The 12,668-nt window shown below is 45.9% G+C and overlaps 27 non-coding genes and 2 pseudogenes across 27 annotated transcripts; all 29 read right to left on the bottom strand.

The window, feature by feature from the left end:
- Positions 1 to 31: 31 nt before the first annotated feature.
- On the bottom strand, positions 32 to 150 carry LOC144080687 (5S ribosomal RNA; annotated as a pseudogene).
- A 316-nt stretch (positions 151 to 466) lies between these two features.
- Positions 467 to 585, bottom strand: LOC144079802 (5S ribosomal RNA). Its single transcript, XR_013301853.1, has one exon. It is a non-coding gene; the product is annotated as a 5S ribosomal RNA (ribosomal RNA).
- A 314-nt stretch (positions 586 to 899) lies between these two features.
- LOC144080669 (5S ribosomal RNA) lies at positions 900 to 1,018 on the bottom strand (annotated as a pseudogene).
- A 316-nt stretch (positions 1,019 to 1,334) lies between these two features.
- LOC144079830 (5S ribosomal RNA) lies at positions 1,335 to 1,453 on the bottom strand. The gene has a single exon (XR_013301881.1). It is a non-coding gene; the product is annotated as a 5S ribosomal RNA (ribosomal RNA).
- Positions 1,454 to 1,789: 336 nt separating this feature from the next.
- LOC144080434 (5S ribosomal RNA) lies at positions 1,790 to 1,908 on the bottom strand. Its single transcript, XR_013302465.1, has one exon. It is a non-coding gene; the product is annotated as a 5S ribosomal RNA (ribosomal RNA).
- Positions 1,909 to 2,223: 315 nt separating this feature from the next.
- On the bottom strand, positions 2,224 to 2,342 carry LOC144080210 (5S ribosomal RNA). Its single transcript, XR_013302248.1, has one exon. It is a non-coding gene; the product is annotated as a 5S ribosomal RNA (ribosomal RNA).
- Positions 2,343 to 2,658: 316 nt separating this feature from the next.
- On the bottom strand, positions 2,659 to 2,777 carry LOC144079635 (5S ribosomal RNA). Its single transcript, XR_013301692.1, has one exon. It is a non-coding gene; the product is annotated as a 5S ribosomal RNA (ribosomal RNA).
- A 314-nt stretch (positions 2,778 to 3,091) lies between these two features.
- On the bottom strand, positions 3,092 to 3,210 carry LOC144080110 (5S ribosomal RNA). Its single transcript, XR_013302149.1, has one exon. It is a non-coding gene; the product is annotated as a 5S ribosomal RNA (ribosomal RNA).
- Positions 3,211 to 3,526: 316 nt separating this feature from the next.
- On the bottom strand, positions 3,527 to 3,645 carry LOC144080022 (5S ribosomal RNA). Its single transcript, XR_013302065.1, has one exon. It is a non-coding gene; the product is annotated as a 5S ribosomal RNA (ribosomal RNA).
- A 316-nt stretch (positions 3,646 to 3,961) lies between these two features.
- On the bottom strand, positions 3,962 to 4,080 carry LOC144080029 (5S ribosomal RNA). The gene has a single exon (XR_013302072.1). It is a non-coding gene; the product is annotated as a 5S ribosomal RNA (ribosomal RNA).
- A 338-nt stretch (positions 4,081 to 4,418) lies between these two features.
- Positions 4,419 to 4,537, bottom strand: LOC144080154 (5S ribosomal RNA). Its single transcript, XR_013302194.1, has one exon. It is a non-coding gene; the product is annotated as a 5S ribosomal RNA (ribosomal RNA).
- Positions 4,538 to 4,853: 316 nt separating this feature from the next.
- Positions 4,854 to 4,972, bottom strand: LOC144080241 (5S ribosomal RNA). The gene has a single exon (XR_013302278.1). It is a non-coding gene; the product is annotated as a 5S ribosomal RNA (ribosomal RNA).
- A 315-nt stretch (positions 4,973 to 5,287) lies between these two features.
- LOC144079534 (5S ribosomal RNA) lies at positions 5,288 to 5,406 on the bottom strand. The gene has a single exon (XR_013301593.1). It is a non-coding gene; the product is annotated as a 5S ribosomal RNA (ribosomal RNA).
- Positions 5,407 to 5,722: 316 nt separating this feature from the next.
- Positions 5,723 to 5,841, bottom strand: LOC144080456 (5S ribosomal RNA). Its single transcript, XR_013302486.1, has one exon. It is a non-coding gene; the product is annotated as a 5S ribosomal RNA (ribosomal RNA).
- Positions 5,842 to 6,157: 316 nt separating this feature from the next.
- On the bottom strand, positions 6,158 to 6,276 carry LOC144079819 (5S ribosomal RNA). The gene has a single exon (XR_013301870.1). It is a non-coding gene; the product is annotated as a 5S ribosomal RNA (ribosomal RNA).
- A 316-nt stretch (positions 6,277 to 6,592) lies between these two features.
- On the bottom strand, positions 6,593 to 6,711 carry LOC144080048 (5S ribosomal RNA). Its single transcript, XR_013302090.1, has one exon. It is a non-coding gene; the product is annotated as a 5S ribosomal RNA (ribosomal RNA).
- A 316-nt stretch (positions 6,712 to 7,027) lies between these two features.
- Positions 7,028 to 7,146, bottom strand: LOC144080069 (5S ribosomal RNA). The gene has a single exon (XR_013302109.1). It is a non-coding gene; the product is annotated as a 5S ribosomal RNA (ribosomal RNA).
- Positions 7,147 to 7,462: 316 nt separating this feature from the next.
- Positions 7,463 to 7,581, bottom strand: LOC144080228 (5S ribosomal RNA). Its single transcript, XR_013302266.1, has one exon. It is a non-coding gene; the product is annotated as a 5S ribosomal RNA (ribosomal RNA).
- Positions 7,582 to 7,897: 316 nt separating this feature from the next.
- On the bottom strand, positions 7,898 to 8,016 carry LOC144080591 (5S ribosomal RNA). Its single transcript, XR_013302613.1, has one exon. It is a non-coding gene; the product is annotated as a 5S ribosomal RNA (ribosomal RNA).
- Positions 8,017 to 8,332: 316 nt separating this feature from the next.
- LOC144080375 (5S ribosomal RNA) lies at positions 8,333 to 8,451 on the bottom strand. The gene has a single exon (XR_013302407.1). It is a non-coding gene; the product is annotated as a 5S ribosomal RNA (ribosomal RNA).
- Positions 8,452 to 8,767: 316 nt separating this feature from the next.
- LOC144079882 (5S ribosomal RNA) lies at positions 8,768 to 8,886 on the bottom strand. The gene has a single exon (XR_013301931.1). It is a non-coding gene; the product is annotated as a 5S ribosomal RNA (ribosomal RNA).
- Positions 8,887 to 9,201: 315 nt separating this feature from the next.
- LOC144080389 (5S ribosomal RNA) lies at positions 9,202 to 9,320 on the bottom strand. Its single transcript, XR_013302420.1, has one exon. It is a non-coding gene; the product is annotated as a 5S ribosomal RNA (ribosomal RNA).
- Positions 9,321 to 9,636: 316 nt separating this feature from the next.
- On the bottom strand, positions 9,637 to 9,755 carry LOC144079808 (5S ribosomal RNA). Its single transcript, XR_013301859.1, has one exon. It is a non-coding gene; the product is annotated as a 5S ribosomal RNA (ribosomal RNA).
- Positions 9,756 to 10,091: 336 nt separating this feature from the next.
- On the bottom strand, positions 10,092 to 10,210 carry LOC144080433 (5S ribosomal RNA). The gene has a single exon (XR_013302464.1). It is a non-coding gene; the product is annotated as a 5S ribosomal RNA (ribosomal RNA).
- Positions 10,211 to 10,525: 315 nt separating this feature from the next.
- LOC144080209 (5S ribosomal RNA) lies at positions 10,526 to 10,644 on the bottom strand. The gene has a single exon (XR_013302247.1). It is a non-coding gene; the product is annotated as a 5S ribosomal RNA (ribosomal RNA).
- Positions 10,645 to 10,960: 316 nt separating this feature from the next.
- On the bottom strand, positions 10,961 to 11,079 carry LOC144079634 (5S ribosomal RNA). Its single transcript, XR_013301691.1, has one exon. It is a non-coding gene; the product is annotated as a 5S ribosomal RNA (ribosomal RNA).
- A 314-nt stretch (positions 11,080 to 11,393) lies between these two features.
- LOC144079881 (5S ribosomal RNA) lies at positions 11,394 to 11,512 on the bottom strand. The gene has a single exon (XR_013301930.1). It is a non-coding gene; the product is annotated as a 5S ribosomal RNA (ribosomal RNA).
- A 316-nt stretch (positions 11,513 to 11,828) lies between these two features.
- On the bottom strand, positions 11,829 to 11,947 carry LOC144079846 (5S ribosomal RNA). The gene has a single exon (XR_013301896.1). It is a non-coding gene; the product is annotated as a 5S ribosomal RNA (ribosomal RNA).
- Positions 11,948 to 12,263: 316 nt separating this feature from the next.
- Positions 12,264 to 12,382, bottom strand: LOC144079880 (5S ribosomal RNA). The gene has a single exon (XR_013301928.1). It is a non-coding gene; the product is annotated as a 5S ribosomal RNA (ribosomal RNA).
- Between the last annotated feature and the right edge of the window lie 286 nt (positions 12,383 to 12,668).

The raw sequence follows: 12,668 nt of genomic DNA, 5'->3' as shown, positions 1-12,668 counted from the left end.
CCATGAAATGTCGAAAATGGTTTTGACAAGATGCTTACAGCACCTGGTATTCCCAAGCGGTCTCCCATCCAGGTTCTAACCAGGCCCAACCCTGCTTAGCATCTGAGATCAAACGAGATCGGGCGTTTTCAGGGTAGTATGGCCGTGAGCAACATTGTCGCTGAACAAATCCCCTTTGGAAATCCGAACGGTCCATAGTCTTGCATGTGGATCGTGTATTTGGATATTTGGATCGGGTGTGGAGGGTGAGGGGTCCTCTTTGGAGAACCCTTCGTTAAAGGAGTCGACTTTGTTGTCGCTTGCTTTTCTTTTGCTTTATTACTTCTACAACTACGGGAATGAAGATTATCAGAAGGAGAGCTTCAATAAAATGTTGTGAGATGTGCAGAGGAGGGAAGTCTTTCATGATTTAGGAGGTCAAAAGGAGATGAACATCCATGAAATGTCGAAAATGGTTTTGAGAAGATGCTTACAGCACCTGGTATTCCCAAGCGGTCTCCCATCCAGGTACTAACCAGGCCCAACCCTGCTTAGCTTCCGCGATCAGACGAGATCGGGCGTTTTCAGGGTAGTATGGCCGTGAGCAACATTGTTGCTGAACAAATCCCCTTTGGAATCGAACGGTCAATAGTCTTGCATGTGGATCGTGTATTTGGATATTTGGATCGGGTGTGGAGGGTGAGGGGTCCTCTTTGGAGAACCCTTCGTTAAAGGAGTCGACTTTGTTGCCGCTTGCTCTTCTTTTGCTTTATTATTTCTACAACTACGGGAATGAAGATTATCAGAAGGAGAGCTTCAATAAAATGTTGTGAGATGTGCAGAGGAGGGAAGTCTTTCATGATTTAGGAGGTCAAAAGTAGCTGAACATCCATGAAATGTCGAAAATGGTTTTGACAAGATGCTTACAGCACCTGGTATTCCCAAGCGGTCTCCCATCCAGGGTCTAACCAGGCCTAACGCTGCTTAGCTTCCGAGATCAGACGAGATCGGGCGTTTTCAGGGTAGTATGGCCGTGAGCAACATTGTCGCTGAACAAATCCCCTTTGGAAATCCGAACGGTCCATAGTCTTGCATGTGGATCGTGTATTTGGATATTTGGATCCGGTGTGGAGGGTGAGTGGTCCTCTTTGGAGAACCCTTCGTTAAAGGAGTCGACTTTGTTGCCGCTTGCTCTTCTTTTGCTTTATTACTTCTACAACTACGGGAATGAAGATTATCAGAAGGAGAGCTTCAATAAAATGTTGTGAGATGTGCAGAGGAGGGAAGTCTTTCATGATTTAGGAGGTCAAAAGGAGATGAACATCCATGAAATGTCGAAAATGGTTTTGACAAGATGCTTACAGCACCTGGTATTCCCAAGCGGTCTCCCATCCAGGTACTAACCAGGCCCAACCCTGCTTAGCTTCCGAGATCAGACGAGATCGGGCGTTTTCAGGGTAGTATGGCCGTGAGCAACATTGTCGCTGAACAAATCCCCTTTGGAAATCCGAACGGTCCATAGTCTTGCATGTGGATCGTGTATTTGGATATTTGGATCGTGTATTTGGATATTTGGATCGGGTGTGGAGGGTGAGGGTCCTCTTTGGAGAACCCTTCGTTAAAGGAGTCGACTTTGTTGCCGCTTGCTCTTCTTTTGCTTTATTACTTCTACAACTACGGGAATGAAGATTATCAGAAGGAGAGCTTCAATAAAATGTTGTGAGATGTGCAGAGGAGGGAAGTCTTTCATGATTTAGGAGGTCAAAAGGAGATGAACATCCATGAAATGTCGAAAATGGTTTTGACAAGATGCTTACAGCACCTGGTATTCCCAAGCGGTCTCCCATCCAGGTTCTAACCAGGCCTAACCCTGCTTAGCTTCCGAGATCAGACGAGATCGGGCTTTTTCAGGGTAGTATGGCCGTGAGCAACATTGGCGCTGAACAAATCCCCTTTGGAAATCCGAACGGTCCATAGTCTTGCATGTGGATCGTGTATTTGGATATTTGGATCCGGTGTGGAGGGTGAGTGGTCCTCTTTGGAGAACCCTTCGTTAAAGGAGTCGACTTTGTTGCCGCTTGCTCTTCTTTTGCTTTATTACTTCTACAACTACGGGAATGAAGATTATCAGAAGGAGAGCTTCAATAAAATGTTGTGAGATGTGCAGAGGAGGGAAGTCTTTCATGATTTAGGAGGTCAAAAGGAGATGAACATCCATGAAAGTCGAAAATGGTTTTGACAAGATGCTTACAGCACCTGGTATTCCCAAGCGGTCTCCCATCCAGGTACTAACCAGGCCCAACCCTGCTTAGCATACGAGATCAGACGAGATCGGGCGTTTTCAGGGTAGTATGGCCGTGAGCAACATTGTCGCTGAACAAATCCCCTTTGGAAATCCGAACGGTCCATAGTCTTGCATGTGGATCGTGTATTTGGATATTTGGATTGGGTGTGGAGGGTGAGGGGTCCTCTTTGGAGAACCCTTCGTTAAAGGAGTCGACTTTGTTGTCGCTTGCTCTTCTTTTGCTTTATTACTTCTACAACTACGGGAATGAAGATTATCAGAAGGAGAGCTTCAATAAAATGTTGTGAGATGTGCAGAGGAGGGAAGTCTTTCATGATTTAGGAGGTCAAAAGGAGATGAAAATCCATGAAATGTCGAAAATGGTTTTGAGAAGATGCTTACAGCACCTGGTATTCCCAAGCGGTCTCCCATCCAGGTACTAACCAGGCCCAACCCTGCTTAGCTTCCGCGATCAGATGAGATCGGGCGTTTTCAGGGTAGTATGGCCGTGAGCAACATTGTCGCTGAACAAATCCCCTTTGGAATCGAACGGTCAATAGTCTTGCATGTGGATCGTGTATTTGGATATTTGGATCGGGTGTGGAGGGTGAGGGGTCCTCTTTGGAGAACCCTTCGTTAAAGGAGTCGACTTTGTTGCCGCTTGCTCTTCTTTTGCTTTATTATTTCTACAACTACGGGAATGAAGATTATCAGAAGGAGAGCTTCAATAAAATGTTGTGAGATGTGCAGAGGAGGGAAGTCTTTCATGATTTAGGAGGTCAAAAGTAGCTGAACATCCATGAAATGTCGAAAATGGTTTTGACAAGATGCTTACAGCACCTGGTATTCCCAAGCGGTCTCCCATCCAGGTTCTAACCAGGCCTAACCCTGCTTAGCTTCCGAGATCAGACGAGATCGGGCGTTTTCAGGGTAGTATAGCCGTGAGCAACATTGGCGCTGAACAAATCCCCTTTGGAAATCCGAACGGTCCATAGTCTTGCATGTGGATCGTGTATTTGGATATTTGGATCCGGTGTGGAGGGTGAGTGGTCCTCTTTGGAGAACCCTTCGTTAAAGGAGTCGACTTTGTTGCCGCTTGCTCTTCTTTTGCTTTATTACTTCTACAACTACGGGAATGAAGATTATCAGAAGGAGAGCTTCAATAAAATGTTGTGAGATGTGCAGAGGAGGGAAGTCTTTCATGATTTAGGAGGTCAAAAGGAGATGAACATCCATGAAATGTCGAAAATGGTTTTGACAAGATGCTTACAGCACCTGGTATTCCCAAGCGGTCTCCCATCCAGGTACTAACCAGGCCCAACCCTGCTTAGCATCCAAGATCAGACGAGATCGGGCGTTTTCAGGGTAGTATGGCCGTGAGCAACATTGTCGCTGAACAAATCCCCTTTGGAAATCCGAACGGTCCATAGTCTTGCATGTGGATCGTGTATTTGGATATTTGGATCGGGTGTGGAGGGTGAGGGGTCCTCTTTGGAGAACCCTTCGTTAAAGGAGTCGACTTTGTTGTCGCTTGCTCTTCTTTTGCTTTATTACTTCTACAACTACGGGAATGAAGATTATCAGAAGGAGAGCTTCAATAAAATGTTGTGAGATGTGCAGAGGAGGGAAGTCTTTCATGATTTAGGAGGTCAAAAGGAGATGAACATCCATGAAATGTCGAAAATGGTTTTGACAAGATGCTTACAGCACCTGGTATTCCCAAGCGGTCTCCCATCCAGGTACTAACCAGGCCCAACCCTGCTTAGCTTCCGAGATCAGACGAGATCTGGCGTTTTCAGGGTAGTATGGCCGTGAGAAACATTGTCTCTGAACAAATCCCCTTTGGAAAACCGAACGGTCCATAGTCTTGCATGTGGATAGTGTATTTGGATATTTGGATCGTGTATTTGGATATTTGGATCGGGTGTGGAGGGTGAGGGGTCCTCTTTGGAGAACCCTTTCGTTAAAGGAGTCGACTTTGTTGCCGCTTGCTCTTCTTTTGCTTTATTACTTCTACAACTACGGGAATGAAGATTATCAGAAGGAGAGCTTCAATAAAATGTTGTGAGATGTGCAGAGGAGGGAAGTCTTTCATGATTTAGGAGGTCAAAAGGAGATGAACATCCATGAAATGTTGAAAATGGTTTTGACAAGATGCTTATAGCACCTGGTATTCCCAAGCGGTCTCCCATCCAGGTACTAACCAGGCCCAACCCTGCTTAGCTTCCGAGATCAGACGAGATCGGGCGTTTTCAGTGTAGTATGGCCGTGAGCAACAATGTCGCTGAACAAATCCCCTTTGGAAATCCGAACGGTCCATAGTCTTGCATGTGGATCGTGTATTTGGATATTTGGATCGGGTGTGGAGGGTGAGGGGTCCTCTTTGGAGAACCCTTCGTTAAAGGAGTTGACTTTGTTGCCGCTTGCTCTTCTTTTGCTTTATTACTTCTACAACTACGGGAATGAAGATTATCAGAAGGAGAGCTTCAATAAAATGTTGTGAGATGTGCAGAGGAGGGAAGTCTTTCATGATTTAGGAGGTCAAAAGTAGATGAACATCCATGAAATGTCGAAAATGGTTTTGACAAGATGCTTACAGCACCTGGTATTCCCAAGCGGTCTCCCATCCAGGTACTAACCAGGCCTAACCCTGCTTAGCTTCCGAGATCAGACGAGATCGGGCGTTTTCAGGGTAGTATGGCCGTGAGCAACATTATCGCTGAACAAATCCCCTTTGGAAATCCGAACGGTCCATAGTCTTGCATGTGGATCGTGTATTTGGATATTTGGATCGGGTGTGGAGGGTGAGGGTCCTCTTTGGAGAACCCTTCGTTAAAGGAGTCGACTTTGTTGCCGCTTGCTCTTCTTTTGCTTTATTACTTCTACAACTACGGGAATGAAGATTATCAGAAGGAGAGCTTCAATAAAATGTTGTGAGATGTGCAGAGGAGGGAAGTCTTTCATGATTTAGGAGGTCAAAAGGAGATGAACATCCATGAAATGTCGAAAATGGTTTTGACAAGATGCTTACAGCACCTGGTATTCCCAAGCGGTCTCCCATCCAGGTACTAACCAGGCCCAACCCTGCTTAGCATCCGAGATCAGACGAGATCGGGCGTTTTCAGGGTAGTATGGCCGTGAGCAACATTGTCGCTGAACAAATCCCCTTTGGAAATCCGAACGGTCCATAGTCTTGCATGTGGATCGTGTATTTGGATATTTGGATCGGGTGTGGAGGGTGAGGGGTCCTCTTTGGAGAACCCTTCGTTAAAGGAGTCGACTTTGTTGCCGCTTGCTCTTCTTTTGCTTTATTATTTCTACAACTACGGGAATGAAGATTATCAGAAGGAGAGCTTCAATAAAATGTTGTGAGATGTGCAGAGGAGGGAAGTCTTTCATGATTTAGGAGGTCAAAAGTAGCTGAACATCCATGAAATGTCGAAAATGGTTTTGACAAGATGCTTACAGCACCTGGTATTCCCAAGCGGTCTCCCATCCAGGTTCTAACCAGGCCTAACCCTGCTTAGCTTCCGAGATCAGACGAGATCGGGCGTTTTCAGGGTAGTATGTCCGTGAGCAACATTGTCGCTGAACAAATCCCCTTTGGAAATCCGAACGGTCCATAGTCTTGCATGTGGATCGTGTATTTGGATATTTGGATCCGGTGTGGAGGGTGAGTGGTCCTCTTTGGAGAACCCTTCGTTAAAGGAGTCGACTTTGTTGCCGCTTGCTCTTCTTTTGCTTTATTACTTCTACAACTACGGGAATGAAGATTATCAGAAGGAGAGCTTCAATAAAATGTTGTGAGATGTGCAGAGGAGGGAAGTCTTTCATGATTTAGGAGGTCAAAAGGAGATGAACATCCATGAAATGTCGAAAATGGTTTTGACAAGATGCTTACAGCACCTGGTATTCCCAAGCGGTCTCCCATCCAGGTACTAACCAGGCCCAACCCTGCTTAGCTTCCGAGATCAGACGAGATCGGGCGTTTTCAGGGTAGTATGGCCGTGAGCAACATTGTCGCTGAACAAATCCCCTTTGGAAATCCGAACGGTCCATAGTCTTGCATGTGGATCGTGTATTTGGATATTTGGATCCGGTGTGGAGGGTGAGTGGTCCTCTTTGGAGAACCCTTCGTTAAAGGAGTCGACTTTGTTGCCGCTTGCTCTTCTTTTGCTTTATTACTTCTACAACTACGGGAATGAAGATTATCAGAAGGAGAGCTTCAATAAAATGTTGTGAGATGTGCAGAGGAGGGAAGTCTTTCATGATTTAGGAGGTCAAAAGGAGATGAACATCCATGAAATGTCGAAAATGGTTTTGACAAGATGCTTACAGCACCTGGTATTCCCAAGCGGTCTCTCATCCAGGTACTAACCAGGCCCAACCCTGCTTAGCTTCCGAGATCAGACGAGATCGGGCATTTTCAGGGTAGTATGGCCGTGAGCAACATTGTCGCTGAACAAATCCCCTTTGAAAATCCGAACGGTCCATAGTCTTGCATGTGGATCGTGTATTTGGATATTTCGATCGGGTGTGGAGGGTGAGGGGTCCTCTTTGGAGAACACTTCGTTAAAGGAGTCGACTTTGTTGCCGCTTGCTCTTCTTTTGCTTTATTACTTCTACAACTACGGGAATGAAGATTATCAGAAGGAGAGCTTCAATAAAATGTTGTGAGATGTGCAGAGGAGGGAAGTCTTTCATGATTTAGGAGGTCAAAAGGAGATGAACATCCATGAAATGTCGAAAATGGTTTTGACAAGATGCTTACAGCACCTGGTATTCCCAAGCGGTCTCCCATCCAGGTACTAACCAAGCCCAACCCTGCATAGCTTCCGAGATCAGACGAGATCGGGCGTTTTCAGGGTAGTATGGCCGTGAGCAACATTGTCGCTGAACAAATCCCCTTTGGAAATCAGAACAGTCCATAGTCTTGCATGTGGATCGTGTATTTGGATATTTGGATCCGGTGTGGAGGGTGAGTGGTCCTCTTTGGAGAACCCTTCGTTAAAGGAGTCGACTTTGTTGCCGCTTGCTCTTCTTTTGCTTTATTACTTCTACAACTACGGGAATGAAGATTATCAGAAGGAGAGCTTCAATAAAATGTTGTGAGATGTGCAGAGGAGGGAAGTCTTTCACGATTTAGGAGGTCAAAAGGAGATGAACATCCATGAAATGTCGAAAATGGTTTTGACAAGATGCTTACAGCACCTGGTATTCCCAAGCGGTCTCCCATCCAGGTACTAACCAGGCCCAACCCTGCTTAGCTTCCGAGATCAGACGAGATCTGGCGTTTTGAGGGTAGTATGGCCGTGAGCAACATTGTCTCTGAACAAATCCCCTTTGGAAAACCGAAGGGTCCATAGTCTTGCATGTGGATCGTGTATTTGGATATTTGGATCCGGTGTGGAGGGTGAGTGGTCCTCTTTGGAGAACCCTTCGTTAAAGGAGTCGACTTTGTTGCCGCTTGCTCTTCTTTTGCTTTATTACTTCTACAACTACGGGAATGAAGATTATCAGAAGGAGAGCTTCAATAAAATGTTGTGAGATGTGCAGAGGAGGGAAGTCTTTCATGATTTAGGAGGTCAAAAGTAGCTGAACATCCATGAAATGTCGAAAATGGTTTTGACAAGATGCTTACAGCACCTGGTATTCCCAAGCGGTCTCCCATCCAGGTTCTAACCAGGCCTAACCCTGCTTAGCTTCCGAGATCAGACGAGATCAGGCGTTTTCAGGGTAGTATGTCCGTGAGCAACATTGTCGCTGAACAAATCCCCTTTGGAAATCCGAACGGTCCATAGTCTTGCATGTGGATCGTGTATTTGGATATTTGGATCCGGTGTGGAGGGTGAGTGGTCCTCTTTGGAGAACCCTTCGTTAAAGGAGTCGACTTTGTTGCCGCTTGCTCTTCTTTTGCTTTATTACTTCTACAACTACGGGAATGAAGATTATCAGAAGGAGAGCTTCAATAAAATGTTGTGAGATGTGCAGAGAAGGGAAGTCTTTCATGATTTAGGAGGTCAAAAGGAGATGAACATCCATGAAATGTCGAAAATGGTTTTGAGAAGATGCTTACAGCACCTGGTATTCCCAAGCGGTCTCCCATCCAGGTACTAACCAGGCCCAACCCTGCTTAGCTTCCGCGATCAGACGAGATCGGGCGTTTTGAGGGTAGTATGGCCGTGAGCAACATTGTCTCTGAACAAATCCCCTTTGGAAAACCGAAGGGTCCATAGTCTTGCATGTGGATCGTGTATTTGGATATTTGGATCCGGTGTGGAGGGTGAGTGGTCCTCTTTGGAGAACCCTTCGTTAAAGGAGTCGACTTTGTTGCCGCTTGCTCTTCTTTTGCTTTATTACTTCTACAACTACGGGAATGAAGATTATCAGAAGGAGAGCTTCAATAAAATGTTGTGAGATGTGCAGAGGAGGGAAGTCTTTCATGATTTAGGAGGTCAAAAGGAGATGAACATCCATGAAATGTCGAAAATGGTTTTGACAAGATGCTTACAGCACCTGGTATTCCCAAGCGGTCTCCCATCCAGGTTCTAACCAGGCCTAACCCTGCTTAGCTTCCGAGATCAGACGAGATCGGGCGTTTTCAGGGTAGTATGGCCGTGAGCAACATTGGCGCTGAACAAATCCCCTTTGGAAATCCGAACGGTCCATAGTCTTGCATGTGGATCGTGTATTTGGATATTTGGATCCGGTGTGGAGGGTGAGTGGTCCTCTTTGGAGAACCCTTCGTTAAAGGAGTCGACTTTGTTGCCGCTTGCTCTTCTTTTGCTTTATTACTTCTACAACTACGGGAATGAAGATTATCAGAAGGAGAGCTTCAATAAAATGTTGTGAGATGTGCAGAGGAGGGAAGTCTTTCATGATTTAGGAGGTCAAAAGGAGATGAACATCCATGAAAGTCGAAAATGGTTTTGACAAGATGCTTACAGCACCTGGTATTCCCAAGCGGTCTCCCATTCAGGTACTAACCAGGCCCAACCCTGCTTAGCATCTGAGATCAGACGAGATCGGGCGTTTTCAGGGTAGTATGGCCGTGAGCAACATTGTCGCTGAACAAATCCCCTTTGGAAATCCGAACGGTCCATAGTCTTGCATGTGGATCGTGTATTTGGATATTTGGATCCGGTGTGGAGGGTGAGTGGTCCTCTTTGGAGAACCCTTCGTTAAAGGAGTCGACTTTGTTGCCGCTTGCTCTTCTTTTGCTTTATTACTTCTACAACTACGGGAATGAAGATTATCAGAAGGAGAGCTTCAATAAAATGTTGTGAGATGTGCAGAGGAGGGAAGTCTTTCATGATTTAGGAGGTCAAAAGGAGATGAACATCCATGAAATGTCGAAAATGGTTTTGACAAGATGCTTACAGCACCTGGTATTCCCAAGCGGTCTCCCATCCAGGTACTAACCAGGCCCAACCCTGCTTAGCTTCCGAGATCAGACGAGATCGGGCGTTTTCAGGGTAGTATGGCCGTGAGCAACATTGTCGCTGAACAAATCCCCTTTGGAAATCCGAACGGTCCATAGTCTTGCATGTGGATCGTGTATTTGGATATTTGGATCGTGTATTTGGATATTTGGATCGGGTGTGGAGGGTGAGGGTCCTCTTTGGAGAACCCTTCGTTAAAGGAGTCGACTTTGTTGCCGCTTGCTCTTCTTTTGCTTTATTACTTCTACAACTACGGGAATGAAGATTATCAGAAGGAGAGCTTCAATAAAATGTTGTGAGATGTGCAGAGGAGGGAAGTCTTTCATGATTTAGGAGGTCAAAAGGAGATGAACATCCATGAAATGTCGAAAATGGTTTTGACAAGATGCTTACAGCACCTGGTATTCCCAAGCGGTCTCCCATCCAGGTTCTAACCAGGCCTAACCCTGCTTAGCTTCCGAGATCAGACGAGATCGGGCTTTTTCAGGGTAGTATGGCCGTGAGCAACATTGGCGCTGAACAAATCCCCTTTGGAAATCCGAACGGTCCATAGTCTTGCATGTGGATCGTGTATTTGGATATTTGGATCCGGTGTGGAGGGTGAGTGGTCCTCTTTGGAGAACCCTTCGTTAAAGGAGTCGACTTTGTTGCCGCTTGCTCTTCTTTTGCTTTATTACTTCTACAACTACGGGAATGAAGATTATCAGAAGGAGAGCTTCAATAAAATGTTGTGAGATGTGCAGAGGAGGGAAGTCTTTCATGATTTAGGAGGTCAAAAGGAGATGAACATCCATGAAAGTCGAAAATGGTTTTGACAAGATGCTTACAGCACCTGGTATTCCCAAGCGGTCTCCCATCCAGGTACTAACCAGGCCCAACCCTGCTTAGCATACGAGATCAGACGAGATCGGGCGTTTTCAGGGTAGTATGGCCGTGAGCAACATTGTCGCTGAACAAATCCCCTTTGGAAATCCGAACGGTCCATAGTCTTGCATGTGGATCGTGTATTTGGATATTTGGATCGGGTGTGGAGGGTGAGGGGTCCTCTTTGGAGAACCCTTCGTTAAAGGAGTCGACTTTGTTGTCGCTTGCTCTTCTTTTGCTTTATTACTTCTACAACTACGGGAATGAAGATTATCAGAAGGAGAGCTTCAATAAAATGTTGTGAGATGTGCAGAGGAGGGAAGTCTTTCATGATTTAGGAGGTCAAAAGGAGATGAAAATCCATGAAATGTCGAAAATGGTTTTGAGAAGATGCTTACAGCACCTGGTATTCCCAAGCGGTCTCCCATCCAGGTACTAACCAGGCCCAACCCTGCTTAGCTTCCGCGATCAGATGAGATCGGGCGTTTTCAGGGTAGTATGGCCGTGAGCAACATTGTCGCTGAACAAATCCCCTTTGGAATCGAACGGTCAATAGTCTTGCATGTGGATCGTGTATTTGGATATTTGGATCGGGTGTGGAGGGTGAGGGGTCCTCTTTGGAGAACCCTTCGTTAAAGGAGTCGACTTTGTTGCCGCTTGCTCTTCTTTTGCTTTATTATTTCTACAACTACGGGAATGAAGATTATCAGAAGGAGAGCTTCAATAAAATGTTGTGAGATGTGCAGAGGAGGGAAGTCTTTCATGATTTAGGAGGTCAAAAGTAGCTGAACATCCATGAAATGTCGAAAATGGTTTTGACAAGATGCTTACAGCACCTGGTATTCCCAAGCGGTCTCCCATCCAGGTTCTAACCAGGCCTAACCCTGCTTAGCTTCCGAGATCAGACGAGATCGGGCGTTTTCAGGGTAGTATGGCCGTGAGCAACATTGGCGCTGAACAAATCCCCTTTGGAAATCCGAACGGTCCATAGTCTTGCATGTGGATCGTGTATTTGGATATTTGGATCCGGTGTGGAGGGTGAGTGGTCCTCTTTGGAGAACCCTTCGTTAAAGGAGTCGACTTTGTTGCCGCTTGCTCTTCTTTTGCTTTATTACTTCTACAACTACGGGAATGAAGATTATCAGAAGGAGAGCTTCAATAAAATGTTGTGAGATGTGCAGAGGAGGGAAGTCTTTCATGATTTAGGAGGTCAAAAGTAGCTGAACATCCATGAAATGTCGAAAATGGTTTTGACAAGAGGCTTACAGCACCTGGTATTCCCAAGCGGTCTCCCATCCAGGTACTAACCAGGCCCAACCCTGCTTAGCATCCAAGATCAGACGAGATCGGGCGTTTTCAGGGTAGTATGGCCGTGAGCAACATTGTCGCTGAACAAATCCCCTTTGGAAATCCGAACGGTCCATAGTCTTGCATGTGGATCGTGTATTTGGATATTTGGATCGGGTGTGGAGGGTGAGGGGTCCTCTTTGGAGAACCCTTCGTTAAAGGAGTCGACTTTGTTGCCGCTTGCTCTTCTTTTGCTTTATTACTTCTACAACTACGGGAATGAAGATTATCAGAAGGAGAGCTTCAATAAAATGTTGTGAGATGTGCAGAGGAGGGAAGTCTTTCATGATTTAGGAGGTCAAAAGTAGCTGAACATCCATGAAATGTCGAAAATGGTTTTGACAAGATGCTTACAGCACCTGGTATTCCCAAGCGGTCTCCCATCCAGGTTCTAACCAGGCCTAACCCTGCTTAGCTTCCGAGATCAGACGAGATCGGGCGTTTTCAGGGTAGTATGGCCGTGAGCAACATTGGCGCTGAACAAATCCCCTTTGGAAATCCGAACGGTCCATAGTCTTGCATGTGGATCGTGTATTTGGATATTTGGATCCGGTGTGGAGGGTGAGTGGTCCTCTTTGGAGAACCCTTCGTTAAAGGAGTCGACTTTGTTGCCGCTTGCTCTTCTTTTGCTTTATTACTTCTACAACTACGGGAATGAAGATTATCAGAAGGAGAGCTTCAATAAAATGTTGTGAGATGTGCAGAGGAGGGAAGTCTTTCATGATTTAGGAGGTCAAAAGGAGATGAACATC

This window comes from Stigmatopora argus, chromosome 8 (assembly GCF_051989625.1).
Source record: "Stigmatopora argus isolate UIUO_Sarg chromosome 8, RoL_Sarg_1.0, whole genome shotgun sequence".
In the NCBI taxonomy this organism is placed as follows: domain Eukaryota; kingdom Metazoa; phylum Chordata; class Actinopteri; order Syngnathiformes; family Syngnathidae; genus Stigmatopora; species Stigmatopora argus.
This window is presented reverse-complemented; position numbering and strand designations above follow the sequence as displayed.